Raw genomic sequence first — 9,165 nt, forward strand, 5'->3', positions numbered from 1 at the left:
AGATATAATTTTTGAAAAAGATTTTGAAAAGATAAGATTTTTAAAATTGAAAATTTGACTTGACTTGTAAGAAACAACTAATTTTGAAAATTTTTGACTAAGTCAACTCAAATTTTCGAAAATTTGGAGAAAAATAAGGAAAAGATATTTTTTTGATTTTTGGATTTTTAAAGATGAGAGAGAAAAACATAAAAATGACCCAAAATATGAAAATTTTGGATCAAACACATAATGCATGCAAGAACACTATGAATGTCAAGATGAACACCAAGAACACTTTGAAGATCATGATGAACATCAAGAACATAATTTTGAAAAAATTTTTATGCAAAGAAAACATGCAAGACACCAAACTTAGAAATCTTTAATGCATGGACTCTAACAAACAAAAAATGCATATGAAAAACAACAAACAACACAAAACAAGAAAACATCAAGATCAAACAAGAAGACTTACCAAGAACAACTTGAAGATCATGAAGAACACTATGAATGCATGGAATTTTCGAAAAATGCAAGAAAATTTTTAAGCATGCAATTGACACCAAACATAAAAATTGACTCAAGACTCAAACAAGAAACACTAAATATTTTTTATTTTTATGATTTTATGATTTTTTTGTGTTTTTATTAATTTTTTTCGAAAATAAAGGTTGGAAAAACGAAAAAGAAAAGAAAAATTTTGAAAAAGATTTTTGAAAAGAAAATTACCTAATCTGAGCAACAAGATGAACCGTCAGTTGTCCATACTCGAACAATCCCCGGCAACGGCGCCAAAAACTTGGTGGACGAAATTGTGATACAAGAGTTCCAGGCACTGTTAGAGAAGATTTTTCTTTTCACAACTCCGTTCAACTTAACCAGCAAGTGTACTGGGTCATCCAAGTAATACCTTACGTGAGTAAGGGTCGATCCCACAGAGATTGTTGATATGAAGCAAGCTATGGTCACCTTGTAAATCTCAGTTAGGCAGATTAAATGGTTATGGGTTTCGAAAATAATAAATAAAAAAGAAAATAAAAAGGGATAGAAATAGTTATGTAAATCAATAGTGGGAATTTCAGATAGGCGTATGGAGATGCTGTGCTCCTCTCGAATCTCTACTTTTTTATTACATTCATCCAATCCTTCTTACTCCTTTCCATGGCAAGCTATATGTAGGGCATCACCATCATCAATGACTACTTTTAATCCTCTCGGAAAAATGGTCCTATGCGCTGTCACTGCACGGCTAATCGTCTGGAGGCATCACCCTTGACAATGGCTACATCCCATCCTCTCAGTGAAAATGGTCCAAATGCTCTGTCACAGCACGGCTAATCATCTGTCGGTTCTCAATCAGGTTGGAGTAGAATCCATTGATTCTTTTGCGCTTGTCATCACGCCCAGCCTTCAGAAGTTTGAAGCTCGTCACAGTCATTCAATACCGGAATCCTACTCGGAATACCACAGACAAGGTTAGACTTTCCGGATTCCCAGGATCCTACTCAGAATACCACAGACAAGGTTAGACTTTCCGGATCCTGATGCTACGATTTTAGGAAATTGCACGATCAGCAAAAATTCCTTCCGGCAAGTGCACCGGTTATCGTCAAGTAAAAACTCACAATAGAGTGAGGTCGAATCCCACAAGGATTGGTTGAGTGAGCAATTCGGATTAGAAGTGTGTTCTAGTTGAGCGGAATCAAGATTTAGATAAGAATTGCGGAATGTAAAATTGGCGGGAAACGTAAATGGCAAGAAATTGAAATTGCGGAATCTTAAATTGCATGAATTAAAGAGCGAGAAGCTAAATTGCTGAAATTAAAAAGGGATCGGGGTGATTGCATGAATTTAATTGCAGAATGTAAAGAGAAAGTGGTAGATCAGAAATGGGGAATTCATTGGGTTTCAGGAGATATTGAGATCTCCGAATCAAAACATTTTTATCCCTTCCTCAACCAATGCGTTCATTGAATTTTGCTTGGCAATCTTATATGATTGGATCCCAATCCCTTGGCTCACCAATTCTCTCTAAAAACAAACAAATTCCCAATCCCTTGGTTTAAATGTTCATAAGAAGAGATGACGCTCGATCACTGATTATACCACACAGTTTCATGAACCACAATTTGGTAGGATTACATGTCACAATATCCATCCAAACCCCAATCCAATTCACTGTGAGAAAGCTTCTCTAGCATGAATCCTCCATTCCTTTCCCAAGGTTCCGAAGGATTCCAATTATGGATAGTTTCTTTCCCAAGACAACTAACCAATGGAATTAGATCGAGAAGCTTTCTAACAAAAATTCAAGAGAAAAGATTGAAGAAGAAGATAAAAACTATTATTGATTCATTGAATTACAATAGAGCTCCCTAACCCAATGAAAGGGGGTTTAGTGAGTCATAGCTCTGAATTCAATTACAAAAAGTATGAAAACTAAAAAAAATGATCAAAAGTCCCCAACTAACTTAAATTCTATCTTATTTATACACTTTCTAAATTGAGCTTCTGTTGTGTTTCTTGGGCTTTGAGGCCTTTCCCTGATTTCCTTTTGCTTTGGGTTTATGATCCATAATCCTGATGAGGCTGCTGATCCAATTCTGTAACATTCATTGAGCCAACTTAGTGATAATCAAGTAATGACACATGACTCAACAAATTGAAATTCCAGACTCATCAATTCTTTAGGCCCAATCCCATAAACCATGATATTCAATTGGGTTTCATACCAGAGTACGTTTAAGTTAATGTTTGTGCTCAAATGCTAACTTAAAACTGCAATATCTTTGGCCCAGAAACCTTTTCAAATAGTGGCGTTTAAGTTGCACTGCAACTTAAACGCCAGACACTTCCAGTGATGCCTTTTGTGGAAGCACGTTTAAGTTCCAGTTTAAGCTTAAACTGGAACTTAAACGTTGGACACTCCTGGAGGTGGTATAACTCAAGCACGTTTAAGCTTCAGTTTAAGGTTAAACTGAAGCTTAAACGTGGAAATGGAAGAAAGCAACCCTGGAGGGTAAAGTAGTCGAACACGTTTAAGCTTCAGTTTAAGGTTAAACTGAAGCTTAAACGTGGAAATGGAAGAAAGCAACCCTGGAGTGTGGAATGGTCGAACACGTTTAAGCTCCAGTTTAAGCTTAAACTGGAGCTTAAACGTGGAAATGAAGAAAGCAACCCTGGAGTGTGAATTTGGTCGAACACGTTTAAGCTTCAGTTTAAGGTTAAACTGAAGCTTAAACGTGGAAATGAAGAAAGCAACCCTAGAGGAGAATTTTGGTCGAACACGTTTAAGCTCCAGTTTAAGGTTAAACTGGAGCTTAAACTTGGAAATGGCTCCCTGGTGCATTTCTCATTTCTGGAGTTTAACTTCAGTTTAAGGTTAAACTGGAGGTTAAACGCCACTTTCAGCTTTTCCTCAGCTTTCATGATTTTGGCGTTTAAGCTCCAGTTTAAGCTTAAACTGGAGCTTAAACGCCACTGATAGTTCCCAGCATTATATGGCTTGGCAGTTTAAGTTCTAGTTTAAGCTTAAACTGGAACTTAAACTCCACATGTGATATTCAAGCTTCCTTTATTGATTTTGTTGCTTCCTTGCCTAACCTCTTCTTCCCTGAAATCATCCAAACAACTGCATCAAAGTCTTGCAAAATTTCATGAGAAATCTTCCATTCATAGCATTCAAGTAATATAACTAAAAACTCATGGAATTTGCATCAAAATCATACTGTTTGGATGGTTCATTGCTTTGTTATTCATTTAACCATTCTTGGTTACTTTAAGCTCAAGAAAATGCATAAAACAACTAAAATTAACAGAAAAATGCTAGTGAAACTAGCCTAAGATGCCTTGGCATCACAACACCAAACTTATTACTTGCTTGTCCCTAAGCAAGTCCTGAGTTATTTGAGAAGAAAGTATGAAACAGAAAGCAATTACATTGGCTATATTAGCAAGCATTTGAAGTTCATCAGAAGGGTTTTATGCAGAAAGTTGTAGCATCACTTTTTCATTCTTATCAGGTAAGATTATCACTTTTTCATTGCATCCATCAAACACTGCTATGGCCTCTTGTTATTCTTATGTCCTTGGCACTTTTCCCTTCTTTGTTTTTCTTTTTCTTAGAGCTCCTTTGCTCCTTGTTTGCTCAGTGTCATGTGTTGCACAAGCCTTTGGCATTTTCTTTTTCTTATCAGTGCACTACACATATCCACTACAGGCATTTTAGTTCACATTTCTTCTTGAGACATTGGTGCCCAGCACCTCTTTGTGTGACTAAATGTTTTGTATTTAGGTTGCTCTTGATAATGGACTTTTGGTTGATAATCCCGGGTTAGTTAACCCAAGTTACCAAGTGTTGAAACACTCCTCAGAACCTATTCATCCAAGCATATCCTTAATACATAAACACCACAAGCATTTGTCTCAGAAGTTCAAACCATTGGTGCCTAGCTTATTTTCTCAATTTTTTTGCTTTTTGGTTGCCCTTTTTCAGTGGCTTTTTCTTCTTCTTTTTCTTTCTTTTTCATGGCCAAAGACATTTATTCATCAAGATCCATAGACAGTATTCAAACTTCTACACAAAAATGATAATTCTACACTTAATTTCCAGTGATCTGACTAAACAATCAAGCATGCATACCACCACTTAATTCTACTTGATTTGTCATTAATTGAGCCAAGTTACTTTTGTTCAAACTTTTCTTTTATTTTTGGAAACAGAACAAGCATGGCAAGCATTTGTTTAAGAAGGTGAAGTTATATCCAAACATCTAGGCATTCACTTTATTCAAAGCAGTAAACAGACAAACATACTAGAAATTTCACATAAAACGTAAATGACTTAAAATGAAAGAAAGCTCATAAAGACAATTCACAAACTATTATTTGATTATTAAGGAACAAGACCACCTCTCATTTGTTGCTTGGTTCTTCTTGATTCTTGGGGTCCTGCTTCTTCTTGCTTCTTGCCTCTTTTTGACCACTTGTACTTCCTTTGTCTTTTCTTATGAGCTTTGTCCAGAATCCAGCTTTTTTCATTGTTTCTTCCACTCTTTCTTCAAGGATCACTGCCTTGTTCATTTCTCCTTCTTTCCTCCCCTTGAAATACTCATCAAAAGCTGGGAATGCTGGGTCCATCTTGTGTAGATGTTCTCCTATGTAGTTAAGCTTGATTTGAGAACTGATGTTGTAATCAGCTTGAACTGCATATCTTGCATTCTGCAAAGTGGTGGCTTCCTTGATTGCCAAGATATTGTCATCTTGGTGTTGGCCTATGTGGCTGAGGGATTCCTGTAATTGTAAATTCTGTTCCCTTTGCAGATCTAGGAATCTTGATTCAAAGTTCCTTTGCATGTCCATCATTTTTAGGTGAAAGTCCTCTTGCTTCTCTTGAGACCTCATGTATTGTTGAGACATTCCTTCTATGATTTCCTGCATTCTGCTCATATCCATGGGGTCTCTGGGAACTTGTTGCCTTCTTTCTGGATTTCCTTGCTCTTCTTGCTCTTCTTCTCTTTCTTGCTCTGCTTCTTGCTCCCCTTCTGCTTGTTGCCCTTCTTCGTTTCTTCTTTTTGTATCTGCACAAACAAACAACTTTGCTATCATTTTTTTTCGGTCCATGTGAATAATGAATAGTACTTGCACATGTTTTTCATTCTTTTTGAATTGTAAATCAATGATTGACTTCATGAGCTTATAGCCGTGACCCTTGTATGTATGCACACTTATTACTGGACACCAAACTTAGTGTTTGGTATTGTCTCCTGATGACATGAAATCCATGTTTGTTGTCCTTAATGAATGTGCATAATTCTAATAAATCATAGTCACTTTGGCTCTTTGATCCTAAACAATTTTACTACCTAAAGTAATTGAAATCAAAGTATTAAAACATGCAAATGGTATACTTGTCATGAATTTCTAAATCCAGAGGAACTTCTTGCTTTTCATTAACTGTGTTCAAAGAGGAACACCAAACTTAATGTTTGGTTGTGCACCTTGAATGAAAGATTGAATACAATTTGAATAAGATTTGGGGTGCCTTCGGGCACACCAAACTTAGAGACCAATTGTATTTTACATGCAATGTTTAGTGCACCTTATCAACAGTTGTCCTGAGGATTCAAGTTCATGCATAAGAAACCATGCTTTATTAGATGCAAAGCAAAACAATAAAGAGTAAGGATACTAAAACATGGGTTGCCTCCCATGAAGCGCTTCTTTAACGTCACTAGCTTGACGGTTGTCCCTTGTTAGGGTGGATTGTATTGCTTGATGTCCTCTCCTCTCACTATGAAAACGTCCCCATTTGATTCCTTCATGATTTCCAAATGTTCCATAGAAAGAACTTTCCTGATTGTGAACACTTGAGGGAGCTGGGAAGGAATGGTTTTGAGGCCAGGTGGGATTGGAAGATAATGACTTGATATCACTTTATCTCCCGGAGAGAAACCTTCAGTGGGAATTTTCTTGTTTCTCCACCCTCTTGGCAATTTCTTTACAATTCTTCCCTCTCTCTTGAGGATTTCTTCATTGACCCTTATGCCAGGAGGATCCTTCTGAGCTGTTTCTATTGATTCTTGTGGCTTTAACTCTTGCAATTCTTGTTTGCCTTCCAAGGACTGTTTCAGAGTTTCAGCTGCTGGATTGCTTTCCTCCAAACACAGATGGCTACTATCATCCTTAGGCTTTTCAGGTTCTGGTTCAGGCTCAGATGCAGGTTTGAAAACATGGAAAATGAGCTGTTCATCATGTATTCTCAAAATTAGCTCTCCTTGTTCTACATCTATGAGCGCTCTAGCAGTGGCTAGAAATGGCCTTCCCAGAATGATAGGGTGTAGGTAGCTTTCCTCCATGTCCAAAATGACAAAGTCTGTGGGGAAGAAATAATTTCCCACTTTCACCAGCACATTCTCAACTACCCCTTCAGCTTGCTTCTGAGTTTTGTCAGCCAGTTGTATGATTACATCAGTGGATCTCACCTCATTCAGTTGTAGCCTCTTCATAAGAGTCAGAGGCATCACATTTATGCTAGCTCCTAGATCACAGAATCCTCTGTCAATTTTTGTTTCCCCTATGATGCAGGGGATATGAAAACTTCCTGGGTCTGTTTTCTTAGAGACTATGTCCTTCTTGATGAGGGCACTGCATTCTTTGTTCATTATTACAGTTTGTCCTCCCTTCAAAACTCTTTTCTTGCTCAGCAATTCCTTCAAATACTTGATATGTGTAGGCATCTGCTGGAGAATCTCAAGAAAGGGAATATTGATATGGAGAGACTTAAATGTCTCTAAAAACCTTGAATATGTTTTCCCTTTTTCACCTCCTCCTAACCTCTGAGGAAATGGTGCTTTTGGTTGGTATGTTTCCAGCATGCCTTTATTTTGCAGTTCCTTGGCTTGCTCAGTTTCACTTTCCTGCTTAGCTTCTTCCACACCTTCCTTCAAGATTTCTGGCTCCTGTTCTGAGGGTCTGATTCCTTCTTCTTCTGAGACTTCCTTCAATATGGTGATGGCCTTGCATTCTTCCCATCTCACTCCCTTTTGTTCCCCTTTAGGATTCTTTTCTGTGTCACTAGGGAACACTGCAGTTGACTTGGGGGCCTGTTGAGATAGCTCTCCTACTCGAGACTCCATCCTCTTGAGTTTTTCACCATGGTTCCTTAAGGTAGATCTCACATCATCCCTAAAGCTTTTCAACTCACTTATGTCCTGACCCATGTTTGCAAGCATTCCTTCTATCCTGTTTAATTGATCTTGAAATTGTTGGTTCGGATTAGGTTGGGCAGGTTGATTATTTTGGCCATGATATGGTGGTTGGGAGTAAGTGTTTTGTGTGGCTTGGTATGATCTTTGGTTGGAGTTTTGGTATGTGGAATTGTTATGTTGGTTGGGGTTGTAAGGTTTGTGGTTTTGTGGTTGGGTTTGCTGGTTTCCCCACCCAAAGTTTGGGTGGTTTTTCCAGCCTGGGTTGTAAGTGTTGGAATGTGGATCATATGGTTGCCTTTGTTGATTTCCCACATAGTTGGCCTCTTCCCAATCACCTCCTTCAGTGCTTACTTCCTCTTGATCTTGTGTGTGTATTGCAGCCACTTGATTTGTTTCTAATTTCCTGGTGAGCTCTGCTAGTTGCTTGGCAAACACCTTGTTTTGGGCTAGAATTGTATCAACATGGTTCAGCTCCATGACTCCCTTAGTATTGTGTCTCTCTGAAGCATAGTAGTATTCATTCTCAGCCACTGTCTCAATCACTTCAATGGCTTCTTCCACAGTCTTTTTCCTGTTCAATGAACCTCCTGATGAATGGTCTACAGCCTTCCTTGATTCATAAGAAAGTCCATCATAGAAAATATGCAATTGCACCCAGTCAGGGAACATGTCTGGTGGGCATTTCCTTGTCAAATCCTTGAACCTCTCCCATGCCTCGTAGAGAGTTTCACCATCTTGTTGTCTAAAAGTCTGAACCTCAGATCAAAGCCTATTGACCTTTTGTGGAGGGTAGAAACGTGCCAGAAACTTGCTTTCCACCTCATCCCAGGTTGTTAGGCTCCCCCTTGGGAATGATTCCAGCCATTTAGCTGCCTTGTCCCTAAGTGAAAATGGGAACAAGAGCAGTTTATAGGCATCTTCCTGGACTCCATTGGACTTCACAGTGTCGCAAATTCTCAGGAATTTTGTGAGATGTTGGTTTGGATCTTCATTAGCACTCCCACCAAATGAACAATGATTCTCCACCAGTGATATTAGCTGTGGTTTGAGTTCAAAATTGTTGGCCTGAATGGGTGGTTTCTGAATACTGCTACCACAATTCCCAGAGGTTGGGTTTATGTATGAACCAAGAACCCTCCTCTCGGGAATGGCATTGTTTTCATCAGCTCTCTCATGGTTGTGAACTTCTCTATCCATGTTGAGATCTAGAGCTTCCTCAAAATTGTCCTCAGATTCTCCTTCAGATTCTTCTTCTCCCAGTACTCTCTTCCCTCTTGCTTCCCTTCTAAGTTTATGAAGGGTCCTTTCTGGTTCGGTATATGGAGGAGTTGATGTCTCTCCTCTCCTACCTGTCATACAAGAACACAGCACAGACAACAAACAAGTGAAATACTCTTGGTTAATGGAAGAGTATGGTTAGAGCAGTTGAGGAATTAATTCAAATAGTTAGTGAGTCAGTGAGTTAGTTGCTTGA

The 9,165-nt window shown here is 38.4% G+C and overlaps 1 non-coding gene across 1 annotated transcript; it reads left to right on the forward strand.

The window, feature by feature from the left end:
• The first annotated feature begins 8,358 nt into the window (after window positions 1-8,358).
• On the forward strand, window positions 8,359-8,462 carry LOC112799239 (small nucleolar RNA R71). Its single transcript, XR_003200814.1, has one exon. It is a non-coding gene; the product is annotated as a small nucleolar RNA R71 (small nucleolar RNA).
• Window positions 8,463-9,165: the final 703 nt, after the last annotated feature.

Source organism: Arachis hypogaea, chromosome 4 (genome assembly GCF_003086295.3).
Source record: "Arachis hypogaea cultivar Tifrunner chromosome 4, arahy.Tifrunner.gnm2.J5K5, whole genome shotgun sequence".
Taxonomy (NCBI): Eukaryota; Viridiplantae; Streptophyta; class Magnoliopsida; order Fabales; family Fabaceae; genus Arachis; species Arachis hypogaea.